This window comes from Miscanthus floridulus, chromosome 10 (genome assembly GCF_019320115.1).
Source record: "Miscanthus floridulus cultivar M001 chromosome 10, ASM1932011v1, whole genome shotgun sequence".
Taxonomy (NCBI): Eukaryota; Viridiplantae; Streptophyta; class Magnoliopsida; order Poales; family Poaceae; genus Miscanthus; species Miscanthus floridulus.
In genome coordinates, this window is record NC_089589.1 from 46,252,575 (window position 1) to 46,261,670 (window position 9,096).

The 9,096-nt window shown below is 36.2% G+C and overlaps 1 pseudogene; it reads left to right on the plus strand.

The window, feature by feature from the left end:
- Window positions 1-4,180: 4,180 nt before the first annotated feature.
- Window positions 4,181-8,447, plus strand: LOC136487194 (probable protein phosphatase 2C 58; annotated as a pseudogene).
- Window positions 8,448-9,096: the final 649 nt, after the last annotated feature.

Sequence of the window (9,096 nt, forward strand, 5' to 3'; positions counted from 1 at the left end):
TGTAGATCATCTTACTCTCTAGTTCTGAAGATGGTAAAACACAAAAGTAAATTCCTTGGGTTCTAAAAGAATAGAAGCAAAAATTAGCATAATTTTATTAAGAAAAGTAGACTCTAAAGGAGACAGAAGGAAAATGTTGAATCCAATATACGTGTATTTCACACTAATCAGAAAATGGTAGAGAAAAAGAAACATAAATTAGCACTGATTTTAAGTTTAGATGGGAATGAACAAACACACATCTCATGGCTTGAATAAAATGGTATAAGAAAATCTTGCATAAGTTATTAACTGTGAGGATCATGTTAAGACTTTCAAGTTACACAGGATCTGTACCAAACTGTATCCAAACTCCAGCAAACATGACTGCCGAAAAGGCAATTAGGAATCTCTAAGCAGTGCAGAAGCAAAGTAATAGGTGAAGATTAATCAATTCACAAATAAGCCGGCTAATAAGAGGTCTAGTTAAACATGTGAAAATAATTATCAAGCTCACTAGTCCAAAGCTAATGATTGCATGAAAAGTTCAAAGACTATTGCAACACTATATATAGCTCACAAAGACATTTCACAGGAATTATGGGTGAGATGATGTACAGGCTTGAGGATTTAATACTGTGCACTTCCTGAGATTCTCCATTAATCAGTTACTGCAGTTGTGATAGATGAGAAAGCAAGCACTCTGAATTGCAGCAGCTGTTGTTGATGACCAAGCCAGGGGAGAGAATAAACACTTGATGATGCTATTGCTGAAAAAATCACTGTTAAAGATCTGAAAACCAGAGAAGAAAACTTCTAGCCAATCAAAGAAAAATAGTCGAGCTGGACAGCCTGCACCAATCTGCAGAAATAAACCGACGAGCAGTACTCCTGCTGAAGAAGTGAACTGCAGAGCAAAAATAGCTAAGCTGCTCTTATAGAACTGAAACTCTGAAGAAATATAATAGTTGATTTTCTACTGTTACCGAGATGACTTGTTTTGTTCACCGAAGCCAACAGAAGACAGGAAAGTGAAAATTACAGCACCAAATGGAAATTTAATTCAATGAAAAACGGCATGGTGTCCAAGGTTTATTTGCAAGCTGCTGAAGTCGAACTGAATCTTTGAAAATTGATACAGTCGAGCTACTGCTTCTTGTCAGCTATACAGATGAATAGAATACCACAAGGTATTCTAGCCGCTGGAAGCACAATGGAGAAGTGTGATATGGAGCAAGCTGCTGAAGCTTGCAATGAACAGAAGGACTGCAAAAACAAAATTGTAGCAAGGTTCACTACTACAAAAAAACGTTTGTAGCAACAGGACAATTTTTTTGTAGGGGCAGTTGATGATGGAGCCGCCCCTACAGTGGGCATGCTCAGGACCCACGAGACTAGCCGCCCCTACAAATGGCACAGCAGGGGCGGCTGATGATACGAGCCGCCCCTACAAATGGTAAGATTTGTAGGGGCGGCTCACTCACAAGCCGCCCCTGATGTTGCTATTTATAGGAGCGGCTCAATCACCAGCCACCCCTACAAATCATGAACAGTTCATCATTGATCATCATGAACAGTTATGATTTTTCTTTTTAATCTCTGGATAAAATTTGTAACTAGTCTTTCTCCCTCGTACTAACTCCAAATGTGATGATTTTTTCCTAAAATTTTCTAAAATCATGCCCTATCAAGTTACTGTGTTGATTTGGTCATTCTTTTCGTTTGACAAAGTTTGAGCAATTCAAATTTTCAAATTTAAAAAAATAACAAGTTCTAACAATATTTTAAAACACCAAATGATTTCAGCTGAAAAAGTGATGAATACCAAAGATGTATAACTCATCAAGATCTACAACTTTTATTTTGTTTATTTCTTCATCTGACAAAGTGATATTAAACATTGTTCACTAATCACCATGTCTCTCATATAATTCATGAAACTATGAGTAATATGTGAATTTGTGAACAATGTTTACTAACACTTGTCAAATAAAGAAGTGACCAAAATAAAAGTTGTAGATAGTGATGAGTTCAACAATATTTATGTTCACGACTTTGTAGTTGAAATCATGTAAGGTTTCAAAATCTTGTTTGAAGTTGCCATTTATTGAAATTCAAAATTTAAACTGTTCAAATTTTGTCAAATGAAAAGATGACCAAAATAAAAGTTGCAGATAGTTATGTGTTCAACAACTTTTATATTCATCACCTTTACAGCTGAAATCATTTAGTGGTCAAAAATCAGGTTTAAATTTGTCATTTTCTGAAATTCAAAATTTGAATTATACAAAATTAGTGACAAAGATAGATGACCATACTAAAATGATAGAGCATGATTTTAGAAAATTTTAGGAAAAAATCATCACATTTGGAGTTAGTATGGGGAAAAAAAACTAGTTACAAGTTTGAGCCACAGATTAAAAAGAGAAATCACACTTGTTTATCATTGATCATCATGAACAGTAATGGTTTTTCTATTTAATCTCTGGGTAAAATTTGTAACTAGTCTTTCTCCCTCGTACTAACTCCAAATGTGATGATTTTTTTTCCTAAACTTTTCAAAAATCATGCCCTATTAAGTTACTGTGTTGATGTCGACATTCTTTTCGTTTGACAAAGTTTAAGCAATTCAAATTTTCAAATTTAAAAAAATGATAAGTTCTAACAAGATTTTGAAATGCCAAATGATTTCAGCTGAAAAAGTGATGAATACCAAAGATGTATAACTCATCAAGATCTACAACTTTTATTTTGGTTATTTCTTCATCTGACAAAGTAATAGTAAATATTGTTCACTAATCAACATGTCTCATATAGTTCATGAAACTACGAGTGATATATGAATTTATGAACAATGTTTACTAACACTTTGTCAAATAAAGAAATGATCAAAATAAAAATTGTAGATAGTGATGAGTTCAACAACTTTTATGTTTACGACTTTTGTAGTTGAAATCATTTGAGGTTTCAAAATCTTGTTTAAAGTTGCCATTTATTGAAATTAAAAGGTGAAACTGTTCGAATTTTGTCCAATGAAAATATGACCAAAATAAAAGTTGTAGATAGTGATGTGTTAAACAACTTTTATGTTCATGACTTTCTTATTTGAAATCATTTAAGGTTTCAAAATCTTGTTTGAAGTTGCCATTTTTGAATTTCAAATTTTGAACTGTTCCAATTTTGTCAAATGAAAATATGATCAAAATAAAAGTTGTAGATAGTGATGTGTTCAACAACTTTTATGTTCATGACTTTCTTATTTGAAATCATTTAAGTTAGCAAAATCTTATTTGAAGTTGCCATTTATTGAAATTCAAAATTTAAACTTTTCAAATTTTGTCAAATGAAAAGATAACCAAAATATAAGTTGTACATCTTGATGAGTTCTACAACTTTGATGTTTACAATATTTTCATTTTAGATCATTTTTTGTCTTAAAATTCAATTCGAAGTTCACAAATTCAAATTTTAAAATTTTTAAATATATTTTTTATTTTACAAAATAAAATGTATCATTATATCTATATATATAAGCAAGTATTTTTTTATGGGTACGGGAAAATATAGCAAATTATTTTTATTATAGTTATACATTTATATATACATTTACACATTTATAAAAAATATGCAGAAGTAATATTTAAAAATATATGAAAATATTTGTACCGGGCGACTGAATTAGAAACTGCCCCTTGTAGGGGCGGCTGACTCTGAGAATATATTCTAGAGCACACCTCCGCACCCCCTCTTCTGTTCGCTCTCTCCAGCTCCATCTCCACAGGCTCTCCCACCCGGTGGTCGGTGCTCTCTTCCGCATGGAGGAGCTCGATTCTGCAAGGAAGAGCTCGATCCGGTGAGGAGGGTCCCGGATCCGGCATTGGGCCCAAGAGGCGGCCAGGGGCAGGCTTGGGATGCTGAGGCGTGGGCTCGAGATGCGTCAGCGGGCGAGCGCCGGCGCCCTTTGCCAGGTCTTCGCTGGCCCGTTCGCCGGCGACTAGCGCCTACCTTTGCCAGGTCTTGACGTCCCCTTCCCCTTCACCGTCGACTAGCGCCCAGCCGGTATGCTCGACCCTTCTCGTCCTTCCTGCCATTCGAAGCCAAGCACCCAAACCCTAAAGCAAGCTAGCTGTATTCAGATCTGGCACAATTCCATCGATAGCTTGTTATTGAGCAGCTGATCTTTTTCTCTCTATCATATTCTGTCGCCAGGTACATTTGGAAGAATGGGGGTTTACCTTAGCACTCCGAAAACTGAGAAGGTATCCGAAGATGGGGAAAATGATAAACTTAAATTCGGACTTTCATCTATGCAAGGGTGGCGTGCAACTATGGAAGATGCTGTAAGTTTCTATTCATCATTTAAATTTGCTTGTTGTGATTTTCTTTGTCGCTTGTTCCTAGTCTTGTACGTTTTACCTGGATAGACACACAGGTGATGGAATCCAATTCAGACTCGGGTATCCAACTCAGCATGATTTTACTCGATTTTCCAAATATAATTTGGAATCCAACTTTAATATAAATGTGCTCTCAGTGTCCAAGTTGGGTGTAATTATGGAAACTTACAGAATGTCCTAGGAAGTGAAGAAAAAATAAATATCAAATATTGGTGCAAAGTCTTTTCACAAATAGTATTGCTATCTTCGAATATAGTGACGGGAGCTGGTGGACAACCACATATATTATTAAATAAATAGCTTAGGAGGATATACCTGGCTATTGACTGCAATGTTTAGCAGTGCTATGCACCTGAGAGAAGGGGTGTCTTGTGTTCGTTAAATTTTTGAAATAAAATGAATACTTGCGTGTAAAAATAAATTATGTGCTGAACTGAGCCTGGTTAATTCATGAGTTGAATGGGGAGTTTTTGTCTGTCCATGATACCCTGTCCTGTTGTTGAGAGTGACAAAAAATGGATTAGCACTTTTTTTGTTTACATCACCATATTCTCCAGATGATGGATTGATAATGCTTCATAAGTTAAACAGTGTTTCTGACATCATACTGAAAGATGGGCTATACTCCAACCTTGAAGGCTGGAATCAATTGAGTGGATAGAATTTGAATCTGTATGAGATATCTTGTTGAGTATAATGTATAACTACTAAAGGAGAAGCTGTGACTTGTTTTCTTACATAGTACTAATAGACTTCTTGATATGATTTATCTGTATCTTTTGAGAGGATGGAATCTTGTCAATTTTATTAGTTTATTATGATCGTGTTTGCTCAGTCTATTGTGCAATTTTCTAGCACTCGGCTTTGCTAGATCTTGACAATGACACTGCATTCTTCGGTGTTTTTGATGGACATGGAGGTAACTAACTGCAAAGAACAATGCCTTTTCAGCATTTATGATTGATTCCACATCATACCAAAATGGGCTGTTGACCCCTTCTTATTGCTTTCTTGCCTCAGGAAAAGTAGTTGCCAAATTCTGTGCAAAATATCTACACAGAGAAGTTCTCCATAGTGAAGCCTATGCAGCTGGTGACCTGGGTGCTGCTGTCCACAGAGCATACTTCAGGTATAACAGCTTCTTTTATTTTTAGCATGTCTACCTTTTCACTACTTCATTGCTAATTTGGAGCAAATTATGTGAACAGAAATTATGATTGCGTTGTTTTAGAATGGATGAAATGATGCGTGGTCAAAGAGGATGGCGGTAAGCACTTGGAGATAAGATAAATCAGTTTACTGGCATAATTGAAGGCTTGATTTGGTCCCCTAAAGCAAGTGATTCAAATGATAGACATGATGATTGGGCTTTCGAGGAGGTAAATGTGGAACTGGCATGGATCCATAATTCTATATTCATTGTCCTATGTCTAGGAGAGCTTGCCATCTGCCTTTTTTCAATTAATTTGGCACGGTCATTGGATTTCTTTCTGAAAGTGTTGCATCACTAGATTATTATTAATAAAGTTTCTTTCTTCTCCTTTATTTTTTTGCTAAAATCATTCATGGCAGAAACTTGTGTAAGAGTAGACTTGTGGTTCTTGAGTAGACGTGCAACACTGATGGTTTAAGACATAAAAGGGTATGTGTAAGAAGGAAATTTGTTCTTTTAACATTTAAAATTGATACCTGTGTTGCCTAACAATGTTAACTCTTGAAAAGGATATCTATGCATAAGAAGGAAGTTTATTCTTGTACTCCCTCCGTTCCAAACTATATGACATTTTGGCTTTTTTAGATACATTGCTTTTGTTATGTATCAACGCATAGTGTATATCTAAGTACATAGCAAAAGCTACGTATCTAGAAAAGCCAAAACGCCTTATAATTTGGAATGGAGGGAGTAGCACCTAAAATTGATGGCTGTGTTGCCTAATAATGGTAACTCTTGAAGAATGACTTCCAATTTCCTGAACTGGAGCCTCTTGTTATGCTGGAAGGCAATTTTTGGCATTTCTCTTTGTTGCTAGTTCTTTTGTTGGAAATGAACATTCCATCCACCCAGGTAGTCTTATAGAAATTTCTTTTATCAGGGACCGCACTCTGATTTTACTGGGACAAATTGTGCACTACGGGAAACCGGCACTTTGCCGAGTGTCTGCGGCACTCGGCAAAGGCTTTGTCGAGTGCCGCACTCGGCAAAGGGCACTCGGCAAAGAAGCCTTTGCTGAGTGCTTTTTGTCGGGCACTCGGCAAAAAATAAATGCGAAAAAACCCAAAAATAATAGCAAATTTTTTTTTCGGGGAAGGCCGCCACCGGCTAGCGCCCGTCCGTCCAGCGCCACCGGCCATCGAAGTCGCTGCATTTTTGCGCAAAATTCGCGGCTAACGCGGCCGGTTGGATTCGAACTCACGACCTCTCCCTCGCGTGTCTGCTGCTCTACCACTGCACTACACTGTCACTTGTGTCTAAATTTCGTTATCTATCCTCATATATTATACTAAATCGAGAGTAAATTGTTTGTTTGAGGCCCTAAACGAATTCAAATAAAAAAGTGGTCAACTATAAAGTTTCATAACTTTTCGAGATCTACAATTTTCATTTAGGAAGTTTTTCCATTTGAGGTCGTTTGAAAAATTCAAATTTTAAATTTGAGAGATTCAAACGTAGTTTTGCATGATAAGATGATTTCAAATCAAAAAGTTGTCAACTACATAGTTTGATAACTTTTGGAGATCTACAATTTTCGTTTAGGAAGTTTTTCCATCCGAGATCTTTTGAAAAATTCAAATTTTAAAAATTTCAAATTCAAACGCTGTTTTTGCATGACAAGATGATTTCAAATCAAAATGTTGCGAACTACAAAATTTCATAACTTCTCAAGATCTACAAAGTTTATTTTGGTCATTTGTTCATCCGATAAAGTGGTAGTAACATTATTCACAAATCTTATATATCCCTCTTCTACTTTCATGAAACTAATATATATGGGACATATGAGAGAGATGTAGATTTTATTAACAACGTTATTGTCGTTTTGTCAAATGAAGAAATGACCAAAATAAAATTTATAGATCTTGAGAAGTTATGCAACTTTGTAGTTGAAAAGTTTTTCATTTGAATTCATTTCGGGCCTCAAAAATTGCTTTGAAAAAATAATTTGCCGAGGGCCAAAAAAAATGCACACGGCAAAATGCCTCTTTGCCGAGTGCCAAAAAAGGCACTCGGCAAAGACGCATTTTGCCGAGTGCCAAAAAAATGGCACTCGGCAAAATGCCTCTTTGCCGAGTGCCAAAAAAAGGCACTCAGCAAAGACGTATTTTGCCGAGTGCCAAAAAATGGCACTCGGCAAAATACACCTTTGCCGAGTGCCAGAAAAAAGGCACTCAGCAAAGACGCATTTTGCCGAGTGCCGAAAAATGGCACTCGGCAAAATACATCTTTGCCGAGTGCCAAAAAAACACTCGGCAAAGCCATTTTTGCCGAGTGCCGAAAAAACACTTGGCAAAGCCGTCTTTGTCGAGTGCCCGATAAAATACACTCGGCAAAGCTTCCAGCACTCGGCAAAGTGCCGGTTTCTGGTAGTGGTGGGAGTACAACCTATGTAGCATTTGTCAGAAATAGGCAACTCGTTGTGGCAAATGCTGGTGACTCCCGCTGTGTCATCTCAAGGAATGGCCAGGTTAGTTGTTACTCCTTTTTCAGAAAGATAGGAGGGGTTACCCCTTACTGGTAATTGCATTAATTAAAGAGAACAAAGTGCAAAGACTGTGGTATATTTCGACATAAAGTTTATGTGTGATCGTCTCATTTCTATACTTCTTCCACGTAACACAGGCATACAATTTGTCAAGAGACCATAAACCAGAGTTTGAGGCAGAGAGAGAAAGGATACAAAGTGCAGGGGGTTACATTCAAATGGGGCGTGTAAATGGAACTTTAAACTTGTCAAGAGCTATTGGTATTCTTTTTTTACTTGCTTCTTTTTGTTCATACTTCTCACCTTACCTGATGTCTTGCATATGCAAAATACTTTTCACTATGGAATACCCTTATATTCAGATACCTAAATTTCTTTTGACTTTGTACCTTCGCATGACAAATTCTAGTGTACTAGGATTCTGGAAGAACCAATATACCAGTTTGATAAGTATGTTTTTATGTCTTGGAAGAAACTTGATTGATAGAGGTCCAAAACATGATTGATAAGTGTAATTGTTTTGCTAGTTGACACTGCTTGTTCTGCTAGTTAACAATTTGATGTTGTCTCTATGATTTTCTATTTTATGCTAAATTAACAGCAAGTACTTTCTTATTGTTTCAGTTGCAGTATGAATTTTCAGCATATTTGGATCTGACTTATATATACTATCTCATATATTAGGCTGCAATCTAAATTTTTAGCAAGTCTTGATCTGAATTATACTAATCTGTATATTTAGCAAGTCATGATCTGAATAATAATATCTCTTATAACATTCATTACCTCCTATTCTAAGATTTTCTTATAATATTTAATTTAGATCACAAGCTCTTAATATTGATGAGGGAAATCAATACATCATAAGGCCTCAGGGGATGCTCCAAAATAATATATTGCACTTTGAAAGTCTAATGCTCCTAGGGTGTTAGATGCAATCACTACATTGAGTTGTAGCACACATCTTGGTACACCGTACACAGAGGAGTTGCAGCATGTGTCAAGACGTATACATATCG